At 52.0% G+C, this 16,506-nt stretch overlaps 1 protein-coding gene across 18 annotated transcripts in view; it reads left to right on the top strand.

Annotated features, from left to right (window-relative positions):
• Positions 1-16,506, top strand: part of KCNMA1 (potassium calcium-activated channel subfamily M alpha 1) — an 804,436-nt gene that overhangs the window by 21,612 nt on the left and 766,318 nt on the right. The gene's annotated exons all lie outside the window — the stretch shown is intronic.

Here is a 16,506-nt window from a genome sequence, read left to right as displayed (position 1 = left end):
GGAAGTTCTATGGAGAGTGAGACGCACTCAGTAGCTAGTGACCACCATTCTTACTATTAATCCAGGTGGAATGATGCCCTTTAATAGACGGGAGTAGATATATCCAAGTGCACTATTAAGCTTAACTCACACAAAGTGCTACGTTAGGTGGGGGGTGGGGACAAGCCCTGGAGAATTCCACATTGCCCACTTGCCCAGCTCTCTGGCTCCTTCAGGATGTGGCACAGTCTGGGCTGTGGCTTCATTTACCTCTGTATTTCTGGAGCCAAGCATGTGGCGTGGCCCAAGGTGGGCACTCGGTAGGCACTGGGCAATGAGTGGACGATGGGCATTCAGCAGACTTGCTGATGAACTGAGTAATGTTCCACGCTGGTCAAGTTGATATTTCGGGCACTGAATCTCATTCTTGTCTGTGGCGGAGGTTGAGCCTGCTGGGCCTCCTTTGCCAGTTCCCAGGCTGTCAGCGGATGAGATGCCAATCCCGGTCTGAGCAGTGGCAGGGTGTGGTTGGCTCGGGGTGGGCCTGCAAAGGGAGCCCCCCCCCCATTTCCCAGTGCTTGGCATGGGGTCCTGAAGCAGCCCGTGCCCGGCTTCCCGTGGAGAAAGAGTATATTGTCTGCTCTGTGTGAGGGTTGGGCAGCAGCTTCTCACCTGCGGACAGTCTTTGCCTGTTTGATAAAATGACAGCCCTTTTTTCCTTTCCTACCCCACCCCATGTCCTTCTTTCAGCGCCCGAGTGAAAAGGGGCCTTTGTCAGGCCCTCCACCAGCCACCCAGGGAGCACCAGACTCCTCCTCGCACTGTGCTGGCCAAATCGCCACAGACTGGGCAGAGGAGGCAGTTTTAGCTTAAACGCAAACATCTTGTAAAAGTTCAGAGCCATTATGGCTCTTGCTGCATACAGGGCAGAGCAGCCCGGAGGGAACTGGGGCATCTGCTCACTGCTGACGAGCCCCTCAGTGCACACGCACGTTGCCTGGTGAGCTGGCGGCAGCCCGAACGGCCTCCTCTAAGGAAGGCCCCCTGGTAGCCAAACTCAGTCAGTCCAGAGGCATCCACGAGCGTCTTACTTTACTTGTTACCCACTGGGTCTGATTTTTGACAAAAGCTCTGCTCTGGGGCCAGATGACTTTGAGTTCTTTAACGGGACGCAGAGTGCATGGAGAGAGGAACAGACCGGCCAGGGGTGAGGCTGGTTAGTTCTAGTCAACCAGGGTTTATGGGGCTCCTAAGGAGTTTTAAACCCTGTACTGTGACTCCAGGAAGATTGGGACAGGAGAGCTGCCATTTCCTGAGAGCTTACAATGTGTCATAGTCTGAGCTGGCCACGTCGCATCTCAGCTGGTAACTCTCTCACAGCAACCCTGAAGGGCAGGGGTTCCTTTGGAGCTAAGACTCAGAGAGGTTGAGTAATCACCCTAGGGTCACAGAGACACCCCAGGGGAAGACACAGAGTTTCAGACCATTTGTAATGGACTCTCACAGTAAGCAGTTAGAGGAGCAGCTGTGGTATGCCTCTGCCCGGCGCCAGGGGGTCAGCTTTGTCTTCCTCGGAGCAATGACTTCAATGGGTCTCTTCACCTTCACTGTTTGTGTTGGGCCAGGAGTATGTCAGGGATGCACTGTGAGGTTGTAGAGGTGGCATGTGCCTTGAGGGAGGAGAAGGAACCTGCCAGTCTTTGGACTTTCATTTTTTTAAGTTGAGCTCTAAATACATACAGGGCATGCACAGGTCTTTGGTGGAGGTTGCTGAATTGTTACCCATGCCTGCACCTGAGTAACTGCCAGTCCAGGGCCAGGAACCCACATCGCGCTCTGTGTTGGGCCGAATGATGAGATGCTGACCATGAGCGTTTGAGGAGTCCAGAGGTAGTGGAGCTCAGTGTACTCTCCACAGATCTGGTTCCCGTCACAAGGGGGAAAGGATTAATATTCATGTATCTTCATCTCTTTTTGCATCATTTACATTTTGCTTTCTCTGGCTTGGAGTTCCCCACCTACCCTTGTGTTCTGAAGAAGAACGGTTTCATGCATCACATTCCTTCTGCACTGTAATGAGGAGAGGGGAGAAGAAAAGAAATTAGGGGAAGAGAGATCAACTGGACTCCGTGAGTGGTTTAGCCAGCTTTGTGTGCAGGGCCTCGAGTGTGTCTAGGTCTCTGGCCGCATGCATGGAGTGTGTACATTAGCTTTGGGGTTTGTGGGAGGAAGGTGCTGGGCTCTGGTTTGCTTGTTCTCCATACAGTCTTGGAGGAAGTGTATTTAGATCTGGCCGGGCCCATGTGTGGGAACGGAGGGAGTCGGAGAAACCGGAGAGCCCCAGGACTCCAGTCTTTTTCTTCCTTGAACCCTTTCAGCTTTTGCTGTTGAACTGCTTAAATCAGGTAACAAGGCAGAGATATGCTTTGCTGTATTGTGGATCTTGAACTTGGCTTCCAGATTAGATTATAAACTCCTCTGTTGGTTTATAAATCACAGTGTCTTTTTCTTCTCGGACGCTCTTTCCCCTCCTTACCTAGCCTTGTCTGAGCACACAGTAAATTGCCCAGGAATGCTTGTTGTTTGCACTGATTTTGGGGCCTTTGATGAAGTTGTCTATGGCTTGTCACCACACCACAGGCCCATGGAATTGGATTATAAGGTTATAAAGTCAAGAGTGCTCATCTCTAGACCTCTGGGTGAACGTTGACCTCAGTGACTAGTGAGGAAGTTTCGACAAAATCTCAGTAGCTCAAACGTTGAGAACTCGCTGTGTGGCAGGAAGGACTTTATATAGCTAAATCAGTTGTGATGCTTTTGGTTGTAAGTGGTAGAAATCCTGGTGATGTTAATTGGCTTAACCAGTAAAGGGACTTCATATAATTGAAAAGGTGAGTGATTTCAGGTGAGCCTTAACCCAGTGGCTCAGTGCTACCTCTCAGGACCCGTTTCTTTCTGTCTCTCCAGTCCGCTGTCCTCACAGGTGGCGTTCCTGAGGCTGCTTTGCCTCTGAGTTGCAAGGTCACTGTCACAGTTCTGGAGGGCATGTGCTGTTAGTCTGTCCTCGGCAGGGAGTAAAGCACCGTTGTCTCAGCATTCCTTGCTCAGGTCCTGAGAATCTAATTGCACAGACTTTGGCCAGGGGGTATGGTAGTGTCTTCAGAACTTTAAAGATCTCAAAAATGAAAAAACATCCGCAAGAAAGGGGGATGATAGAAGTTTCGAAAGCAGTCATCCAAGCCCCCTGCACATAGTGAGTGATTGACAGCTCCCTGGTGAGTTTGGCAGTTATTATCGCAGTTTATAGACAGAAAAAATGAGGTACAGAGACGCCAAGTACAATAGTTTTCCCGAGTTCACACGGCTCATGGCTCAAACTTTGAGCTGAAACTGAACAGTCCATCTCCAGAGCTTGAAAATATGACCACTTCCTGGCATTTTTCAATGAGTCTTTTCTCTTATTAATTGGGATAAAACTTATTATCCTTTTAAAGTGTACAAATTTAGTGATTTTTAGTATATCACAAGGTTGTGCCACCAACATCACTATCTAACTCCAGAACATTTCTATCACCCCAGAAGGAAACCTTGCCTCCAGGAAGTGGTCCCTCCCCAGCCCCCTCCCGCCAGCCTCTGGACTGCTTCCTCCTCTGTGGACATGCGTGTCAGTGTCCCTCCCCAGCGCCCTCCCGCCAGCCTCTGGACTGCTCCCTCCTCTGTGGACATGCGTGTCAGTGTCCCTCCCCACTGCCCTCCCGCCAGCCTCTGGACTGCTCCCTCCTCTGTGGACATGCGTGTCAGTGTCCCTCCCCAGCGCCCTCCCGCCAGCCTCTGGACTGCTCCCTCCTCTGTGGACATGCGTGTCAGTGTCCCTCCCCAGCCCCCTCCCGCCAGCCTCTGGACTGCTCCCTCCTCTGTGGACATGCGTGTCAGTGTCCCTCCCCAGCCCCCTCCCGCCAGCCTCTGGACTGCTCCCTCCTCTGTGGACATGCGTGTCAGTGTCCCTCCCCAGCGCCCTCCCGCCAGCCTCTGGACTGCTCCCTCCTCTGTGGACATGCGTGTCAGTGTCCCTCCCCAGCCCCCTCCCGCCAGCCTCTGGACTGCTCCCTCCTCTGTGGACATGCGTGTCAGTGTCCCTCCCCAGCGCCCTCCCGCCAGCCTCTGGACTGCTCCCTCCTCTGTGGACATGCGTGTCAGTGTCCCTCCCCACTGCCCTCCCGCCAGCCTCTGGACTGCTCCCTCCTCTGTGGACATGCGTGTCAGTGTCCCTCCCCAGCGCCCTCCCGCCAGCCTCTGGACTGCTCCCTCCTCTGTGGACATGCGTGTCAGTGTCCCTCCCCAGCCCCCTCCCGCCAGCCTCTGGACTGCTCCCTCCTCTGTGGACATGCGTGTCAGTGTCCCTCCCCAGCCCCCTCCCGCCAGCCTCTGGACTGCTCCCTCCTCTGTGGACATGCGTGTCAGTGTCCCTCCCCAGCGCCCTCCCGCCAGCCTCTGGACTGCTCCCTCCTCTGTGGACATGCGTGTCAGTGTCCCTCCCCAGCCCCCTCCCGCCAGCCTCTGGACTGCTCCCTCCTCTGTGGACATGCGTGTCAGTGTCCCTCCCCAGCCCCCTCCCGCCAGCCTCTGGACTGCTCCCTCCTCTGTGGACATGCGTGTCAGTGTCCCTCCCCAGCCCCCTCCCGCCAGCCTCTGGACTGCTCCCTCCTCTGTGGACATGCGTGTCAGTGTCCCTCCCCAGTGCCCTCCCGCCAGCCTCTGGACTGCTTCCTCCTCTGTGGACATGCGTGTCAGTGTCCCTCCCCAGTGCCCTCCCGCCAGCCTCTGGACTGCTCCCTCCTCTGTGGACATGCGTGTCAGTGTCCCTCCCCAGTGCCCTCCCGCCAGCCTCTGGACTGCTCCTTCCTCTGTGGACATGCGTGTCAGTGGGACCTGCAGGAGGGCCTTGTGTGTCTGGTGGCCTTCACTCAGCCAGTGGGTTGTTTCTGACTAGGATCTGCTGTGCTTGACCCAGAGGTTCTGCATTCTCGTGTCTCCCGTCACGAAGTGGACAGTGCCGCTGGTGGGCTGAGGAAGAAGACTGTCTGTGCGTGCATGGGGGCGCCCTGCAGGCGGGCTCTGTGAGGGCAGGGCGGGGCCTTTGTCTCATGACCTGGCCTGGTGTCTTCCGGATACGCACGATGAGGGCTCACCCTGTGCTCTTGAGCACCCCATGTGCCAGGCACTGTTTGAAGCTCTGGGGGGACAGCAAGGAAAGGGGTTGGGTTGGGAGCAAGGGTGGGGCAGATACTCATCGATCATTCAATACATGAATAAGATAATTTCTTGTGGCACAATGGAGAAAACGAGGAGGGTGATGGGATGGAGGGTGTTTGAAGGCTGCCTTGGTAGGTAGCCAGAACAGGCCTTCCTGAGGAGAGGCTGGGCAAGGGTGGGGGCAGTGTGTGGGGCTTGAGAGTAGGAACCAGCAGGCGTTGGGCCGATTGGGGCCAGTGGGGATTGTCACCTTATTTCTGCTTTTCCCAGTGGTTCTTCACTCATCTGCCCTGGGGTGGTTTGACTGTGGCCGAAGGTCATGGCGAGGGGCATCCTTGGAGGCTTTGTACTCAGTGTGGGCTTTATCTTCTTCAGTGTTTTTGAAATTTGAGCTAGACTTCCCCTTGTTTCTGACTCAGGCCTGATGCTGTCAATCAGCTGTCTTTTTTTTAAAAGAGAAATTTGATTATTCAGAGACTTTCATGCTCTTTAAACGTTGTCAGCCAAGTCCCAGGGACCGTCGGCCTAGCCCAGATGAACACATGGTGTGGCTGGTGTGTGTGGAGTCTGCTGTGTTGGGGAGGGCAGGTGGATAGGAGGGGAGGCTGTGCTCTCAGGGAGTCTGAATAGTTGAGAGCAGAGACCTAGGACACACCGTACAGCCCGCACTGCAGCAGGGATGGAATGGCTTGTTTTGGTGGAGCTGCTAAATAAAGCAGTCCCAGGCAGGGGGGACCAAGGAAACATCTGCCATGGGGCAGGGATGAATTTAGAAGTGAGCAAGACATCCATCATCCCTGCCTTCAGGGCCGACTAGTCTTGTTGTCAGCGCCTTGATTGAACAGACAGTCTCATTCTTACGCATACATGCACACATACTCATACATGCATGCACACACACTCATGCACACACATGCACACAGGGAAGTCTGGAGTGTGATGAAAGACTGTGGGATATGGCAGGGGTCTGCTTCATCTGTGGAGGAAGAGCTTCTCTGCAGAGGTGAGACTTAAAGGGCAGGAGGCATTTGCTAGGCCTGGGCGGGAGGAGTGTGCAGAGGGATTGGTGCATTGGATTTCTTGGACGCCGGAATGAAGCTTCTTGGAGGGGGTGGGCTTGCAGCTGGAGAATGGGGAGGACTTAGAGAGGCTGTTGGCATTCTCCAGTTCTTCTCTCCATTGTGTTCCGAGCCACCACTGGACCTAGGAGAGAAGAGGGAGGAGGAGGGAGAGTAATTGAGTTGAAGGAGGGCAGGAGTGGGTCTCTTGCTCATACTTAACCTCCAGAGGCTAGCAGGGGGCTGGGCACAGAGAAAGCACCTGACTGCTTTGGCAGCCTGAGCCCACTGCTGCCCAGCGATTTGCCACAGCCTTAGTAGCTTCAGACGGTGCAAACTATTCTCCTAACAGCCTGGAGGTCGGAAGTCTGTAATTAGTTTCAGGGGCTAAAGTCGTGGCACCCTCAGGGCTGGTTTTGTCTGGAGGCTCTGAGCAGAGTCCTTGCCTTACACTTTGTAACTCCCAGTGGCCACTGGGTTCCTTGTCCGCAGCCCCTTCCTTCCTCCCTTTTCAGAGCACATCACGCACATCACTGCAGGCTGTTTCCACCATCACATCTCTCATGCTTTCCTCTGTAGTTGCCTCGACTCTGCCTCCTCTTATCACAAATGCAGTGGTTACATTAAGGGGTAATGCAGGAGACTCTCCCCATCCCAAGATCCTTCACTTAATCACATGTACAGAGCTCCTTTGCCAGGTGAGAAACTCCCGGAGGTTCTGGGAATGAATATGTTGGTGTCCTGGAGGCCATGCCTCAGCTGGCCGTTGTGTGTAAATGAGTGGTGTTCTCAAGGGAGCGCGAGAGTAGCAGGGTCAAAGGAACATGCTCCACAGGGGAGCGGTGCCTTGCAGACCCTTCCTTCCCGTGACCCTGGCCTGACTCCCCAGCACTGCCCCTTGTCCTCCTTAACTGCCCCTGACCACCCCCTTCTAACCTCAGCATCTCAGAAACAGCCTCTCCCACCCATCTTGACTCTCAGCTCCTTCCCAACCCTGCGGTCTTCTTTCCTTTTATCTGAGAAACCCCTGTATTTTCCAGATGTTGCCTGCAGATCATGCCTAGAGGTGTCCCGAGTCCAGCATCGTGTACCTTATACATGTCTGGTCTGGTTAGGTGATTCCAGATTTCTGGGAGGGAGAGCTGTCGTGGGAAGCTGTGGGTAGGGCCTCGGTCTCTGGGAAGGTCAGCTTCCTCAGGTCTTGTAGGGTCTTCCACATGGTCAAAGTGCCCAACAAGGTGGCATGGCATGACTAAGATGTCAAGAGTCTGTTGGCTGAACACGGCACATCCCGGATGGCTCGGCCCGCTTCAGGAAGGGAGCGCTCTTCATCACTGAGGGAGGCCCGGGATGCTGCCTGCTGGGCTCCCTCAGCTCGGCCCCCAGAAAGGGCTTAGGAAGAAAGGATCTGCCCGAGGCGAACATGTCTTTCTTGACTCTAAGGAGTGTTGTTTCAGTGACTGCTGGTATCTGGGTGTTTCTCCAGAGCACTGCTTGTATCTGATTGTCTCAGCTCCTCCTTCCAGACAAGTGGGAGTGGGACGCCAGGCAGGGCTGGATGACCTTCAGCGGACAGCCAGCCTGGCCTTTCAGCAGCTTTACCTGCAAAGGGGCTGAGGCAGAGCCACCGGGGGAGGCCAGGAGGTCTGGAGTGAAGGTGGAAGGTGGAGCCTGAGCACCCCCAGGCCGCAGCCATGACTGTGTGGCTGGGAAGGTGGGGGACTAGTGGACTCGTCTGTGGGTGTGCCCTGAGAAGCAGCGTGGTGCTCAGCCCTGCTCTACCATTTGTGGCTGCCTGACCTTGAACGAGTTGTGCATCTTCCATAAACATGAATTTTCTGTAAATGGGCACCTTCCTGGCGGAGTGTTTGTGCCGATGCAGTGAGCCAATGAGGCAGTGAGATTCCTGGCACCGAGGAAGCACCCACTGAATATGGTCCACTTCTGTGATCACTGCCACGTGTGGGACACTCGAGGGCCTGCAGGGCTGCGCCTAGGCTGTGGAGCCCTCCAGAAGTGGAGGGGAAACAGTGCCCACTCCCTCCCCCAGCCAAGCCTGGAGTGTGGGCAGCTTCTCAGGACCCACCCCCCGAGGCCACAGTGGGGACTGTCCCAGCACAGGGCAGGCTGCCCTGGAAGCTGACGTGCTTGGTGTTGGGAGGGTGCCTAGCAGAGGGCAGGGAGGCCACCACATTCCATCCTAGCATCCCTGACAGCCTGTCACTCACCCTCGCCAGGAGCAACTGCAAAAGAAAAAGGTGTTTGGAGACAGATGTGGCTTGAAGCCCAGTGCAGTCACTTCCTAGTTGTGCAACTTCTCAGAGCCTCAGTTTCCCCATATGAGAGATAGGAATCATTCCCAACTTGCTGGGGCACTTTAGGCTCAGGAGAGATGTGGGTACCATTCACGGAGCCCTTGCCAGCGGTAGGCAGGGGCCCAGCTCTTTCCTGTTTTCTACCTGACCTCCATCGAGAGGGGCCTGGGTGTGGTGGGTTAGCTTGTGAGCACTCATGAAGTGCCCCGTCTTTCTGGTGGCCCCTGAGGACCTTGCAGTCCTGCGTCTCTGGGCTCCAGCTGGGTGGGGATCCCTCCATGGTTCGGGGGAGCCGGCAGGCAGCTGGCTTTGCTGCAGCCGCTGGGTGTCTGCTGTCAGAGCTGCGGTTTCATGGCCGTTCCCTTGTGCTCAGCCTTGAGTCTGTTTTTGGGCCACTGCGTTCTTGCAACCACACCTCAAGTGGGGCCAGGCCTTTGAGATCTCCCAGAGCCTCTGCGGGTCACAGTGGCATGTGGCATACCCTGAACTGCCCGTGAAAGTGAGCGGAGGGGCGGGCGGGCTCGCGAGGCCAGGACCCAGACTGGCCAGGACCGCGAGGCCCTCAGGGGAGGCGTCGGCTCTGCAGCCGCTGCTCCTGAGGAGGGCTGCCCGCTCATTGTTAGCAAGGGAACGGCAGCTGTTCTGTGCTCCCACATAAGTTCGTCCCAGAGGACCTAAAGAGGAGCATTTGGTAACTTTGTAGAGCTAATAAATGCCATGCCTGCTGATTGTTCTTTGAAGAGGCTTGCTTTATTTTATTTTTCAGTTCCTATTTCCCTGTTTTGTACTGTCCTTGTTAAGAAAGGCTCTTCTGTGCCTACTGTGGGTATGCTAGCAGGCGGTTTGGGGGAGGTGGTTAAAAGTATGTGCTTAGGGTCACATACATCTTTGAATCCTGTCCTCACCACTCACGCGTTTTCATTGTCACCTGGACTGGAGGAGCACTGAGAGCATTAATTTCCCTGAGGTCAGAAGGAGTCACACGCTGCCATGTGTGGGCCCCAGGCCACGAGGAGCTGCCCACCCCCAGTGCCAGTAGCATCCTGGAGAGACATTGTTAGCGTGTCCTCAGTGGTAGCTGGCATCCTTGCAAAACTGTGTCTCAGGCGCTGTTGTCAGGGCTTCAGATTAACCTGGTAAGTTAGGAAAGGTTATGATACTTATTTTTAGAGATAGAGAACTAAGCCAAAGCAACGTATCCAAGGTCACACTGTCAGTGAGTGGTAGAGCAGGGATTGGAACCCAGGGAGCTAGACATAAGGTTCTGCCTGAGCCATAGGGCAGCCCTAGGGGTGAGGGTCCGTGGGAGGAGTGAGAGGTCCTTCCACAAGTGTCACGGGAGGGGCGGGTGTGGGGAGTTGCTTCAGCAGCTCCTCCACTGTCCCCACACTTTTGACTCCATCCCCTAAACACCAGCCAGGACCCTAGAGGGTGGGAGGCGGGGTGTCCCATCATAGAATGGATTTGTACTCCCTACGCCACACTATCAGATGCTCACACCCTGTTCTCCTGGAGGGACACGTTTGGTTCTCAAGCCCTGGGTCACATCCTTGAAGGGGGACATCAGAAGGAAATCTGTCCCAGCCTCATGAGCCGTGGAAACATCTCTCTCAGTCCCGGGCCCCGTGCTGTCCCCTGTGCTGTGGAAGTCCATGCTGAAGTGGTGGCGAGAGGGGAGGAAGGAAGCAGCAGGAACCCAGAGCGAGGCTGGCCCTGCAGGGACTCCTGAGAATGCTGGCACCACAAATACCAGGGCCTGGCTCTATTTTTAGCAGTATGAGGGGCCCTGAGGGCAACAGGGGGATGTGGGAATCTTGGTTTTTGCTCTGTTCCTAATGGAACCTCTGGCGGTTTTTATGCCCGATTTACTTCCTCTGAAGTGTGTGATGCCTGCAGCCCCAAACTGCTTTTCCTTTGAACGAGAAGAGAGGTGGCTGCCCGGGCTTGGGGAGACACAGCAGCTTCTCTGCCAGACGAATGACCATTCCCGGGGGTGTTCCCTGGCCGTCCTCTGAGAATGTTTCCGTCCCTGCCTTGGTTGCTTAGAACCGTGAGCCTACGGGAGCGAGGGGAGCAGTCACTCGGCTGGAGAGGCCTGCTGAGTCCTGGCAGTTGTAGGACGACACGTGGGATGCTGGTCCCATCTCTGTGGGACTGCCAGGAGTGCCGAGGATAGGAGGACCTGGTGCAGGGAGGACAGTGTCAAATGGGGACAGGGAAGCCCCTCCTGATTTGATACACTCATGCTCTCTCTGATAACAGCTTTATTGAGATATCACTCACATACTGTAACGTTTAACGTTTCAAAATGGTGTTTAGTATACTCACAGGGGTGTGCAACCCTCACCATCATCTGATTACAGACCCCCCTGAGTGGTGGCTCCCCATTCCCTCCTCTCCCGGCCCTGACAGCCACTGCACTACTTTTGGTCCCTACGATTTGCCTGTTTTGGCCATTTCATATAAATGGCATCATACCATATGTGGCCTCTCTGATCCCCATGTCGTGCTACAGGACTGAGCCTCTATACTGCTGTCTACAATAGGCACAAGAGTCATCAGAACCTGAGAAGTTACCACCACAAAGACATTTCTCTCTGCCAACCGAGGCTTCAGTGCCCAGGTGGAGGTGGAGACATGGGATGGTATCTGCCTCAAATTTTGTTGTCAAAAATTGGTGAGTTTTGTGTGCCTTACCGGTTGGAATAAATTCAGAAGGCCCCTTTCACCACCTGGGATGGTGAAATGTGTGTATAAAGAATGGTCTCATTCTCGGTGTCCTTTTGTCTAGTACAGTTTGGTGAGAAGCAAGGTTAGTGTCATTGGTGACATGGATCTTCTTTAAACAAAGGAGCAAGGGCTGAGCCTCTATGACGCCCCTTGCTCAGAGCTCAGCTCCGCCTGGACCTAAGCATTAGCCTGGTCGGTGCTACCTGCTTTGGCGTTTGTTCTAAATACAATTTGCTACATTCCTTGACCAGGTTGACTTTGGACACGTCCTTGAGGTCCACATGGGTTTCTGCTTGAGTCAATAGTAGATAAATTGGCCTTGATGCTTCTCTGGACCTGTGGGGAGGGGAGACACCCTAGTGATGACCTCTTATGATAAACAGACCATTAGAACCAGACTGTGGCCTCCAAAGGTCTGCTGGTTTCTGTGTTGCAAGCAAATGCAAGAGCTACTTCATCCTGGGGCTGATGGGAGTGAGCTGCCATTAGATCTTTTGGTTTCTAGATATGAAAGGAGAGCACATGTGTGCTCCAAAGCTGTAAAGGCTACATGGTCCAAGGGCTTGATTGCCAAACCGTGGGCTCACTGCTTCCTCAGTTATTTCACCAGACAGTTATGGAGTGCGTATCAGACACGATTAACATCACAAACTTGGATTTGAACGTAGGTTTACTTGTATCTCTGCTTTTGAATGAAAGTTTTGAGACTGTGCTTCTTTTTCCCCTGTGAGACTTTGGTTGAGATGGAGATAACGAAGGTCCCTGCTGTCCCCGACATGAGTGTGCTAGTCCAGCCTAGGATCTTGGGTGAGTCTCAGTGACCTTGTCTGTCAAGTGTTTGCCTGTCAGAGGTGCGAAGCTGAGATGAGACTTGTTTCTGAATATACAGTCAGTTCTCTGTATCCTCAGGTTCTACATCTGGGGATTCAACCAACCACAAATTGAAAGCATTCCAAAGAAGTTACATTGTTGCTGACGTGTGCTATGTACTGCCAATATTTTTCTTGTCTTTATTCTGTAAGCAATACAGTATAACAGCTATTTACATAGCATTTACATTATAGTAGACATTTTAAGTTAAGTGATCTAGAGTTGATTTAAAGTATACTAAAGGATATGCCTAGTTTATATGCAGACACTGCCCCATTTATAAAGGGATTTGGGAATCCTCGGATTTGGTATGGGGAGGTGTCCTGGAACAAACCCCCTGCGAATACTGAGGGATGGCTGTATTTTGAAAGGTAGAAAGGGCTGTAAAAGCCTTGCATTCAGGCCTTCCTGTGCAGGAAAGGCTAGGATGAAGTCTCCTTTGTTTTGCAGATGAGAAAATAGCTTTTGCTCAACTAGAGAGACCTTTGACCATCTCACCATGGGGAGATTCATTAAGTGCCCATTATGTGGTTGTTGCTGTTAGGCAGTTTAACAAGCAGTTTCATACCCTGTAGCAGGAGTCAGAGTGGCACAGTGGGCGTGGCAGTATAGGACTGGAGCAGAGGTCCTTGGTGCAACCCTGGGCTCTGTCACCTACTGACTCTGTTATCTTGAACAATGTATGTGCGTGTGTGTATCTCACAGTAACTTCTGTATGTATCCTAATACCTAAAGGGGCTGTTGTGAAGACTAGGTGAGAAAATATGTATACAGTACTTGGAAACGTTCATTAATCCTGCTTCCTCCCCTCTTTCCATCTTGTGATTGGTCTGCTACCTTTTCCTTCCTTCCTTCCTTCCTTCCTTCCTTCCTTCCTTCCTTCCTTCCTTCCTTCCTTCCTTCCTTCCCTCCCTCCCTCCCTCCCTCCCTCCCTCCTTCTTTCTTTCTTTCTTTCTTTCTTTCTTTCTTTCTTTCTTTCTTTCTTTCTTTCTTTCTTTCTTTCTTTCTTTGAGAGAGGAGGAAGATAGAGAGACAGACTCCTGCATGTGCCCCAACTGGGACCCACCAGGCAAGCCCACTAGGGGGTGAAGCTCTGTCCATCTGGGGCATTGCTCCGTTGTAACTGGAGCCATTTTTTAGTGCCTGAGGTGGAGGCCATGGAGCCACCCTCAATGCCCCGGGCCAATCAAGCCATGTCTGCAGGAGGGGAAGAGAGAGAGAGAAAAGAGAGAGAGAGAAAGAAGAGGGAGGAATAGAGAAGCAGATGATTGCTTTTTCTATGTGCCCTGACTGAGAAACCCAGGACATCTACTTGCTAGGCCAACGCTCTACCCCTGAACCAACTGGCCAGGACCTGCTAACCTCAGATGAGGTTACCTGAGCCACTCACTCCTCATCTTGTCTAGAGACATCCTCTGTAAAGATATCACCAGTGGCATTCCAACCTACATTTAAATACCCCAGGAGCAGGGCGCTTACTACCCTAGAGGGTATTCAGTTTCATTTAGGAATAGCTTTGCATGAACCTTTGACTACACTGAGGTGTATGTATGAAGTAGTTACAATAAAATAATGAGCTGTTTGTCTTGAGAAAATAATTTGGCTGGTACACTTCCCACAGTAAAGGCAGGCCTGGGATGATTTTTCATGATGTGGACATGGGCTGGCCATGAACTTTCTCGTGACTGATGACCCCTTCATATGGCTCATGGCATTGAAGGGACTAGTGAACGATCAGGTTGGAAGTAAAGATTAACTTAGGGAGTTAATAGAGTTGAAGAAAGGATGTAACCTCTGGTAGCTGAGGTAGGATGACATCACTGTGTCCAAAGTCACAGGCCTTGTTGTGCCTGACCCTGAAAGTCAGCATTGGATCAGGGGTACCAACACTGCAGTTGTCTGTGAGAACAGATTTGGGGAAACAATGACATGGTTATCTCTCTCATTGCAGAGAAAACATTCAGTGTAATCCACTTGGCACTTGATGAGAAAACATTGCAGACTTGGCACAGACAGGGACTTTCTTAATTCGATGATAGATAGCTACTAGAATCTATAGCAAATGCTATTCTTAGTACATCAATGTGTGACACGTTCCTTTCACGTTAAGAGTAAAACAAGAATGCCCACTATCACCTCTCATTCTACATTGAACTTAGGTCTGAGCCAGTGCAATAAGCTAAAAGAAAGGTAAGAGAGACATAGCAGTTAACAGGAAGAGATAAAAGTGGCTCTTTTTTTTTTTTTCTTTTCTTTTTTTGCTGATGGTCTGATCATCCGACTAAAGGAAATCCTAGACTCTGAATCTATAAATATTAAAAGCAATGGAGTCCAGCCAGGTGGCCAAAGGTCAAGTACAAAAATCTATGGCTTTCAATAAGAATACACTAATTGGAAAAGATCTATGCCCATCTATGTTCATTGTAGCATTATTTACAATAGCTGAGCTATGGAAACAACCTAAGTGTCCATTGATAGATAATTGCATAAAGATGCGGTACATATATACAATGAAGTACTACTCAGCCCTAAAAAAGAAGAAAACCTTGCCATTTATGACAACATAGATGGACCTAGGATATTATGCTAAATGAAATAAATAAGATGGAAGAAAAACAAATACTGTATGATTTCACTCATGTTAAATCTAAAGAAAACAAATCAAAGGAACAAAGAAAACAAAACCAAGAACAAACTAATATATACAGAGAGCAGATTGAGGTTACCAGAGGGGTAAAGGGGTGGGGGGCATGCAAAATGCACAAAGGGTATCAATTGTATGGTGAAAAATGATGCCTAGACTTGTGGTGGTGATCACTTCATAGTGTATACAGATGTCGAATTACAATGTTATACACCTGAAATTTATGTAATGTCATATACTGATTTTACCACAATTAAAAAAAATATGGCTTTTTAATAGACCAACAACATCTAACCAGAAAACAGTTGAGAAAACTAAGACTGAGCTGTGTGTAGTACAGGGTGTTGACACTATCTTATGTGGAATCCAGGGTGGGGATTGCCTCCTAGCTTGTATTTGTCTAGTGCTGTAAAGCCCTGTCACATACATCCAGCCCACTGGGGCAAGGCAGATGATTTTTTAAAAGAAATTTAAATTTTATTCTTCAATTACAGTTTACATTTAGTATTATTTTGTATGTATTAGTTTCAGGTGTATAGCATAGTGGTTAGACAATTATATAATTTACAAAGTGATCCTCCTGATATTTCTAGTACCCACCTGGCACCATACATAGTTATTGCAAGATTATTATCATTATTATTATTTACATTTCACTGAAAATATTTTATTGGCCTTTTGCATAGAAATGGGAATTTATTGGCCAGGAAGGCTGGTCCCGTCACAGTGCTGCTGGAACCAGCTCATGGCCTTCTTTGCGGATGCGGTGTTTGGCCCCAGCGCAGCTGTCCTGCGGTTCTTGTCCGGAGTGCTGAAACCTGGCCCACCCAGCGCCACACAGAAGTCCAGGCCGTAGATACCGATGCTTGGGTCACATTTGATCCTCAGATCAATGTGTTCCTGGATCCCAAAACCAAAGTTTCTCGTATCTGTGAAGTTATTTTTTTGTAACTCATAATCCTGCACCTTTAGAACTTTCTCCAAGATTTCTGCTGGCTCGGCCCCACCGCCTGTGCAGTGGGCGGCGGTCTTTTCATTTCTCCTGATGCAAAGGGTCTGACGGTGTGTCTGGCTTTGGAGAACACGGGGAGCGGGCCTGAGAGCGGCTCCAGACCGTGGCTCGGGGCAGTCTGTCTCCTCCTCGGGCCTGAGAGCGGCTCCAGACCGTGGCTGCGGGGCAGTCTGTCTCCTCCTCGGGCCTGAGAGCGGCTCCAGACCGTGGCTCGGGGCAGTCTGTCTCCTCCTCGGGCCTGAGAGCGGCTCCAGACCGTGGCTGCGGGGCAGTCTGTCTCCTCCTCGGGCCTGAGAGCGGCTCCAGACCGTGGCTCGGGGCAGTCTGTCTCCTCCTCGGGCCTGAGAGCGGCTCCAGACCGTGGCTGCGGGGCAGTCTGTCTCCTCCTCGGGCCTGAGAGCGGCTCCAGACCGTGGCTGCGGGGCAGTCTGTCTCCTCCTTGGGCCTGAGAGCGGCTCCAGACCGTGGCTCGGGGCAGTCTGTCTCCTCCGCCCTCTCACACACACAGGTGTTGAGGCAGATCTTGCTGAGGTGACACTACCAAAACCACATGGGGTTCTCCTTTTCACCTTGATCTCATGCCATCGGGGGAAAGAGGAAGAGAGAGTTTTATCGCAATATTAGTGACTGTTATTCCCTCTGCTG

The sequence above is a fragment of the Saccopteryx leptura genome, chromosome 9 (genome assembly GCF_036850995.1).
Source record: "Saccopteryx leptura isolate mSacLep1 chromosome 9, mSacLep1_pri_phased_curated, whole genome shotgun sequence".
NCBI classification, from domain to species: domain Eukaryota; kingdom Metazoa; phylum Chordata; class Mammalia; order Chiroptera; family Emballonuridae; genus Saccopteryx; species Saccopteryx leptura.
Note: the sequence above shows the minus strand (reverse complement) of the source record. Positions and strands in the feature narration are given on the sequence as shown.